Source organism: Triticum urartu, chromosome 2A, assembly GCF_056163025.1.
Source record: "Triticum urartu cultivar PI428250 chromosome 2A, HENAU_Tu73, whole genome shotgun sequence".
NCBI classification, from domain to species: Eukaryota; Viridiplantae; Streptophyta; class Magnoliopsida; order Poales; family Poaceae; genus Triticum; species Triticum urartu.
Genome location: NC_141874.1, coordinates 429,815,636 through 429,824,841, shown reverse-complemented (window position 1 = coordinate 429,824,841; position 9,206 = coordinate 429,815,636). Strand labels below are relative to the sequence as shown.

At 45.8% G+C, this 9,206-nt stretch overlaps 1 pseudogene; it reads right to left on the bottom strand.

Annotated features, from left to right (window-relative positions):
- Window positions 1-2,936: 2,936 nt before the first annotated feature.
- Window positions 2,937-6,725, bottom strand: LOC125536929 (uncharacterized; annotated as a pseudogene).
- Between the last annotated feature and the right edge of the window lie 2,481 nt (window positions 6,726-9,206).

Sequence of the window (9,206 nt, the reverse complement as noted above, 5' to 3'; positions counted from 1 at the left end):
CACGATTCTAGCTCGACTGACCGTACGATGTCCATCCAACGGCCATAGTGCTTCTTCAACATCTGGTCTTCTTGCACCAGCCGCCCAAACCAGCGCCGGTCGTGCCACCGGCTCCTCCCTCCCGTGGCCGGCTGTGCTACCGCGGACGCCTCACCGCCCCCATACTACTCTCACTGCTGGCCAGGCCATCCCTCCACTCCATTCACCCACACCTCCTGTTATTCTGCGGCGACGGCAGCGCAGCCAAACCAGTGAACCCTCGTACTCCTCTGCGCGTGGGCATCCACTGCCGTGTCTTCCCCGGCTCTGCGTCGTCACCTTCCTAGGCCTCATCGTCGTCCACCGCCATGGTGTTGTCGGCACGCCGTGGTCAATGTGGTCAATGACCGAATTCCATCAGAAGAATACTGTACGTGGAGAGGCTGACAGCTGGGTCCACGGCAGTCGCAAGGAAGTGCCTCCTTATTACGCGAAAAATAATTATTCCTCCACCTGACAGCAGGGACCCACCGGACGGGCCACCAGTATTTTGCAAAAAAAATCGTTTCCCCCTGACTGCTAGGACCCACCGGATGGGCCACCGTATTTCGCGAAAAAAACGTTCTCCCCGCTGTCAGCTCAGACCCACCGGAAGTGCCTCCTTATTACGCACAAAAAAATGAATACTCCCCCGGCTAGCTGGGACCCACCTTGGTGGGAGGCTGACTTGTTTGCCTACTAAGTTGATGGGGACGAAGGGCTTTGTCAACTTAATCAATATGAACGATTCTAGCTCCAGTGACCGTATGATGTCCATCCAATGGCCGTAGTGCTTCTTCAACCTCTGGTCTTCTTGCTCCAGCCGCCCAAAGCAGCGCCGGTCGTGCCGCATGCTCCAGCCTCCCGTGGCCGGCTGTGCTGCCGCGGAGGCCTCACCGCCCCCTACTATTCCCACCGCTGGCCAGGCCCTGCGGCAACGGCAGCCTCACACCACAGTCGAACCAGTGAACCCTCGTACTCCTCTCCGCACGCGCGGGGGCTTCCACTGCCGCGGGTTCCCCGGCTCCCCGTCGTCCCCTTCCTACGCCTCGCCATCGTCCACTGCCCGGGTGCTCTCGGCGCGGCGTGGTCAACGTGGTTAAGGAACGACTTCCATCGGACATGGACTGTACGTGGAGAGGCTGACAGCTGGGTCCACGGCCGCAGCAAGGAAGTGCCTCCTTATTACGTGCAAAATAATTATTCCTCCACCTGACAGCGGGGACCCATCGGACGGGCCACCGTATTTCGCCCCCCTGATTGCTGGGACCCACCAGCTACATCATCGCAGGCAAGGAAGTGCCTGACAGTCAGGACCCACCTGGTCGAAGCGTACGTAGCGTTATCATTCTGGTCACAGACGTGTACGTACATATATACTGGTGGATGTAGAGGCACGCACGTGTTGTAGTAGAGGCGGCTAGGGTGCAAGAAAGAAAATACGGCCACGTATGTGTACATATGGGCGGGGTCTCGAACGCCTACTTGCGCATACGTACGGCGAGGGCTCGTGTACATGGCTGGGTCGGAACGGAGAAACAGCGTCATCGTCGTGTTCATGGGGAGGCAACGTAATGCGTGGTCGTGTTCATCGGGAGGGCTTGGACGAAAGAGGCGATGGAAACAAGGCCTGGCGTACCGCACAACGGAGGAAACAGACCTCCTACGGTCGGAACGGGGGTCATGTTGATCGGGAGGGGTGTGGCGTACCGCAAAACGGAGGAAATAGACCTCCTACGGTCGAAACGGGGGTCCTGTTGATCGGGAGGGGTGTGGCATACCGCAAAACGGAGGAAACGGACTTGTGTTGGAGCGCTACGGTCGAAACGGGGGTCCTGTTCATCGGGAGGGGTGTGGCGTACCGCAAAACGGGACTCCATGGGATACTGTTCATCTCCACCGTCGACCCCCTCCAGCCTCCACGAGCTACTGTTCATCCACCGTCGACCTCCTCCAGCCTCCACGGGCTCCTGTTCATCCAGCCTCCACCGCGCGCTACTCCACCGACTACTGTTCAACCACCCCTCCACCGTCTACTGTTCATCCAGCCCTCCACACCATGGGGTCCTGTTCAACCACACCTCCACGGGCACCCCTCCACCGTCTACTGTTCATCCTGCCCTCCACACCACGGGGTCCTGTTCATCCACCCCTCCATAGGCACCCCTCCACCGTCTACTGTTCATCCAGCCCTCCACCACACCACGGGGTCCTGTTCATCCAGAGGCAACGCCACCGCTCATTGTTCATCCAAACCCTCCCGCAACGCTCACTGTTCATCCCATCGATCGGCTTCAGTTAGCAGCAGTAGCCAAGGAATCACTCGATCGGGTTCAGTTAACAGCCATGATCGATCGCTCGGGTTCAGTAACGCGTAGCCTGCAGTGCAATCGCTCGGGTTCAGCTAGAGCCCAACACGTTGCTCGGGTTCAGTTAGAGCCAACGCCTCGCACACACGCGTGTACGTGTACGAGAGAAATGCGCATCGCTCGGCCCCCGACCTCCCACCGTAACCGGGAACTCCCCAAAATTTTCCTCCCCCTCGCTTCTACCATGGTTTTTTCCATCATGGACGGCCCAAAGAATGTCACGCAGCTGCGTCTCCGGCCCGCCCAGGACGAAAAGCCCATTTTCTGTCATGATTTTTTGTCATAGAAGTAGGAGCCCACCACATCTATGATGATACCGGGTTTTGTCACAATTATCGTCATAGAAGTGTCATATGTATGACAGAAAAAAATTTCGTTTGGCCCAAAATGTCACGGATGTGTCTTTTTTTGTAGTGCAAACTTGGCACATTATTACAATCAAACATGGTTCACATCAGTTTTACAATAAAAAAAATATTCACATCAGGTAACACAGCAATCACAGTATAACTAGCTCCAATGCTTCTCCCAACTTGTTCATCCTGGACCTCACAACAAATCATGAATGAAGGCCAGCATCTGCAAGTTATCAAGCAAAATGGTAAGAACAAGCAAAATGCGAAATTTTTATCATTTAAGCATAGAAAGACAGGGTCAACAACATTTCGATATTTGAAAAATGAACAAGGATTTCAATGTTTGAACAACAAAAAATTGATACAGTAGATCATATGCGGTTTAAATCACCCCCTAAGGAGAGACTCGTTGAAACATTCATTTGGCAACATCTGTAGAAATTGAAAATCATAAACATGCAATGTGGAATTTGTATCTCAAAGAAGTATACATACTTATAAGGTTTAATTAGCACAGAGAAGCCAAATGCTAGTAACTCATGATTAGTACACAAGACATGATTCAGCAAAGTAAACAAGAAGGTGGCTATAGTACAAAAGTAAGCTCATCACACAGAATAAATGAGTGGAACTAGAGTACATCCTCTAAATTAGCATGTTCACAAGATTAAAAGTAAGCACAACATAAGCATATGAGTTTTGTTTGGCACCACCACATCAAACATAGCAATGCCAATGAGAAAAGTTTCCGCATTATTGACATAAGTTTCCTCGGAATCATACTACAAAGAGAAGGGTTCAGCCTCAAGTCTGAACTAGCCTTACATGGTGGAGTACAGACTTTAGTGGCTACATAAACAAGAAGCATCAGCTTAAGTTGCAACCCGCAATAGAAACTTGCAAAAATTGGGCACTTGGGGGTTTGGCAGGAGTACTACCTTGTGGATGTCGCACATGAAGTGTGAGAGGAACAAGAGCACTTCCATCAAGTTATCTGCAGTATTCCACACAGAAAAACATGGCATCTTCAGTACGAATTCAGTCAACCAGAAGAGATGTGCTGAAGTTCGTATGAACTAACTGAACATTACATTGGCGGGAAGATTTACAATATGGCGATTGCGATGATGATCCGTAGGTGAGGAGCTGGGAGGTGTAGTTGTTGACGGCTCCGGCGACGCGTCAGCCCTTGACGCCCTCCTCGTCCTTGCTGTGAAGGATGGCCGGGACTCGGATGCTGAGCTCCCTGGGCGTCACCTGCTCCCTCTCATTGTAAGTTGTAATCAGGTGCGGGCTCCCTGGGCGATTCATGAAAGGGAAGTTCTCAAGCTTGACAATCTCGTTGTCCGACAAGTCAATCGTGTCAAACTGGTCCTGTTATCAAAAAAGGAACAAAGATAGTTATAAACACAGCTAGAGAAGGACCTAGAGAAACTACAAACAATTCAAAATGAGATTAAAAAACCCTATGATTTCAATTTCAAATCAAGCTAAATGGTTTAAATATTAAGCCATCGGTAATACAAAAATCATAAGAGGTGTGTCACTGATTGTAGAGTCAGTACAAGAAAGTAGGTTGCTAACACAATAACAAGCCGCACATAAAATTGTTATGCCCTAGACAACTACATAGAAGAAAGCAAAAGTAACCAGAATGGTAGAGGTGCCCTGATCAAGTATAAAAACACTATTCTGAACCGTAACAACAAAATCACCGCTCTTAGGTGGACACTACACAAAATATGCTCAAACAGTACCCACGTCACGCCAGGATGAATTGTCACAATGTCAAGATCAGTATTTCCCACAAAAGTTGATGATGTTCTGGTTCCATATTTTTCTACCAGTATGAAACAAGGTTGAAAAAAAGAAGGCAAATGCAGAACTAGCCAACTGATAGTACAAATCAAAAGGAAAATAAAACAAAGGAACACAAACCCATAAAGCGTCAAGGTTGAATTTACCACTATGGAGAACCAAATTGCAGGGTTATTCTAGTTCTATACACAAAAGATTTAACATGTTTTCCTACTGGTATTTATAATGTTTTTATTTCGGTCATTTAGAAAGAGGGAGATGGGGCACAGAACTTTGAGGCACTGTTATGAGGTAGTGTCTGATGAAGGTTGCCCATTGGGGCAGCAGCGGTAGCCCCGCCAAATGTAGCAGCAGCACCTCCGACTGGCACAGTGGCAAATGCCGAGAAGAATGTCATGACAAAAGCAACACAGAAGGCTTTTGTGATGGCATACAAGAAAATAGCAGCAATAGGTTAGTGTGGTTTATGTATATTTGCACAGCACATAGCATAATAGATAAACACAGGCCAAGAACCCATAGGCGCCAGAAAACAAAAATCTTTTTAGACAAATGCCTATTCCATGCCATCTGATCTACAGCAGCAAAATTCACTGCACAATAGTTATTTTATAGAACAATGTTACTCCAGCAGTACAATTCACTATACAATAGTTATTTTATAGAAAAATGTTCCTCCATGTGCACCAAAAGCAACCAATGCATCTTTTCACTGAGCTTGCTGGGGAAAAGCAATGATGCTACAGAAGTAGTTCTTGAACTTAATTCGTACTACATGCGCAAAGTAACTGGAGGGAGATTGTCTTCACAATCCCATCCGAGCTTCTGAATCATACAACAGCAGACTAAATGCCACTAAAAGAACATAACAGTGACTTGAAAAGCAATACAGCGGACGGAATTAACATATGCTATTTGCAAATTGGAAAGAGATTGATTGTAGAATCCCATCTGAACTTCTGAACCATGCATACAACATTGAGGCAACCACCGAAAGAACACCGCAATGACTTGACAAGGAGTACTATTTTTTTACAAAATGGAAGGTTAACAACTCTTCATAGGGAAGTAACAGCAGTTAGCAAGATGGAACTTGCACAAAAGTCCAAGAGCTAGCCTAGAAAGTGCAAGAGCTGGCCTTGAATGGTTTTGACACTTCTTGACTGAACCTGAACGCAGTGTAGGGATTAGCAGAGGAGGAGTACGTACATAGAAGATCCATGGCAGCTCTTTCTACCCTCGTGGGCCTCGCTGCAGCCGATGAGCAGGAAGGTCTTGAAGCCGAGGTCGTGGACCTCCCTGTAGAGGCAGAGGCTGGAGGGGATCGTCGGTGCCTCCCCCATCTCCACCCACCGGCCGAACTCCTGGTGGTCGAACAGCTCCAGCCTGCAATCAAACAGCAAATTAACCGTGCGTGTTAATAGCAGGCCCGCGATCTCGGAATGTGACAAGCGTGGGTCGCCCACCCGTATCCGTGCTATGCGTAGTAGGGGAAGTTGGAGAGGAGCGTCTCGTCGATGTCAAAGACCTAGGCGCCGGTGGCGGCGGCGGCGCGGGCGTAGGCGGAGGCCTCCCCGCGACGAGGTCGAGGTCGAAGCGGTAGGCGGGGCCGGTGAGGTATGTGTGCATGTGCGGCACGCAGTCTTGCGGCACGGCGGCCCACGGCGCCAGGTTGTTGGCCTCCCCAGTCGTCCTCCAGCTCACGCACTGCAGGTCCACGACAGTCTCTGTGGACGCGGTGGGTGGCGCGCTCAGGTGGCGGGAGGACCAGGGGTGGGCCGGCGACGAGGTTGGTGTAGTGACGGGAGGAAGGGGGCGGCGGGCGAGGGGGGCTTGGATTGGATTTGGAGAGAATGGGGGCGGCGGCTGGAGTGGGAGGGGCTGGCGGGGAGAGTGCGACATCGCTACAGAGAAGATGGCGGGGAGGAAGGGGAGGGGATCGAGAGGAGCTCTGTCAGATCTGGAAGGGGAGAGCAGAGAGCGAGGGAAAGAAAGGAGGCGGGGGGTGGATGGAAAATGACCACAGGACAGAGCCAGGGTTTCGGGGATTGTGTGGAAGGGCTGAGGACTGTCGTTGGATCCCGGATCATCCGACGGTGTTTGATGCACGATCTGCGTGACACGTCCATGAACCAATCAGATTACAGTACGATGTTATGACCATCTAAATTGGTCGTGGGTGACTAAAATTAACATTTTAAAATCATGTCAGCTATTTTATGACCTGAAAAATTCAAAAAGAAAATGGAAAACCTTCTCATTGTGTAACCAAATGAGAACAAGTTTTCAGGAAAAATAACAAACAAAAAATAAGATAAATATCTTTTAAAAGGTGTCCTGAGAAATGAGTTTTTTTGCAAAAAAACATTTTCCATTTTTCGAGTGTCTAAAATGTGTTTTTTGTGAAGGACCTATCATATATTTGTTGTAAAATTGTACCAAATCAATTTTATAGAATATTAGGCCATGTTTAATGCACAATTGACCAAATGGTTGGGTGTAAAAAGTTTTGATCCACCTCTAGTGAAAAAGACAAATTTTCGCCAATTCAGTAGGAAGCGGGTCAAATTTGAACTGCAGCTGACTCATACTTTGCTCTTTATTTTTTCCAAAAATCATTTCTAGGTACATAAGTATCTATTTAATCAGAGAAACATTAAAAGTTTTCCAAGATTCAACCACTAGTTAGGGACGCTCAAGCCCACCGTTTTGAGCGCATTTTGAAACGGGCATAAAAAATTCAAAAAAAAATCAAAAAATTGGAAAACTTTCGCATTGTGTCATTATATGTGACCAAGTTTCCAGGACAAATAATGAACTTGTAATACGGTAATTATTTTAAAAAAGTGTTCTTAGAAATGAGCTATCATGCATGAAGATTCATGGCTTTCAAGCCAAATGATCAATCTTATGGCCACATTCGTGGCATAGTTTGTTCAAATGATCTCATATCATGCACAAAGGTGCATCTTGGAATTCCAAACAATGTTTGCTAAGGAAGTTTATATTTTCTTTGCACGGAAAATTCATTTTCCATTTTCCGAGTGCCCGAAATAAGTTTTTTTTGTGAAGGACCTACCATATATTTGTTGCAAAATTGGACCAAATCAATTTTCTAAAATACTAGGCCATATTTAATGCAAAATTGACCAAATGGTTGGGTGTCAAAAGATTTGATCCACCTCTTGTGAAAAAGACAAATTTCCGTCAATTCAGTAGGAAGCGGTTCAAATTTGAACTACACCTGACTCATAGTTTACTCTTTATTTTTTCCAAAAATCATTTCTAGGCACATAAGTATCTATTTAATCAGAGAAACATCAAAAATTTCCAAGATTCAACCACTAGCTAGGAACGGTCAAGCCCATCGTTTTGAGCGCATTTTGAAACGGGCATAAAAAATTCAAAAAAATTCAAAAAATTGGAAAACCTTCGCAGTGTGTCATTATATGCGACCAAGTTCCCAGGAAAAATAATAAACTTGTAATACGACAATTGTTTTAAAAAGTGTTCGTAGAAATGAGCTATCATGCGTGAAGATTCATGGCTTTCAAGCCAAATGATCAATCTTATGGCCACATTCGTGGCATAGTTTGTTCAAATTATCTCATATCATGCACAAAGGTGCATCTTGGAATTCCAAACAATGTTTCCTAAGGAAGTTTACATTTTGTTTGCACAGAAAATTCATTATCCATTTTCCGAGTACCCGAAATGAGTTTTTTTTGTGAAGGACCTACCATATATTTGTTGCAAAATTGGACCAAATCAATTTTCTAAAATACTAGACAATATTTAATGCAAAATTGACCAAATGGTTGGGTGTCAAAAGATTTGATACACCTCTGGTAAAAAGAAAAATTTCCGCCGATTCAGTAGGAAGCGGGTCAAATTTGAACTGTAGCTGCCTCATAGTTTTCTATTTTTTTTTCAAAAATCATTTCTATGTACATAAGTATCTATTTAATCAGAGAAACATCAAAAGTTTTCCAAGATTCAACCACTAGTTAGGGACGGTCAAGCCCGCTGTTTTGAGCGCATTTTGAAACAGGCATAAAAAATTCAAAAACAAAAATCAAAAAAAATTGGAAAACCTTCGCATTGTGTCATTATATGTGACCAAGTTTTCAGGAAAAATAATGAACTTGCAATACGGCAATTATTTAAAAAAAAGTGTTCTCAGAAATGAGTTATCATGCGTGAAGATTCATGGCTTTCAAGCCAAATGATCAATCTTATGGCCACATTCATGGCATAGTTTGTTCAAATGTTCTCATATCATGCACAAAGGTGCATCTCGGAATTCCAAACAATGTTTCCTAAGGAAGTTTACATTTTCTTTTCACGGAAAATTCATGTTACATTTTCCGAGTGCCCAAAATAAGTTTTTTTTGTGAAGGACCTACCATATATTTGTTGCAAAATTGGACCAAATCAATTTTCTAAAATACTAGGCCATATTTAATGCAAAATTGACCAAATGGTTGGGTGTCAAAATATTTGATCCACCTCTAGTGAAAAAGACAAATTTCCACCGATTTAGTAGGAAGCGGGTCAAATTTGAACTGCAGGTGCCTCATAGTTTGCTATTTAATTTTTCCAAAGATCATTTCTAGGTACATAAGTATCTATTTAATTAGAGAAA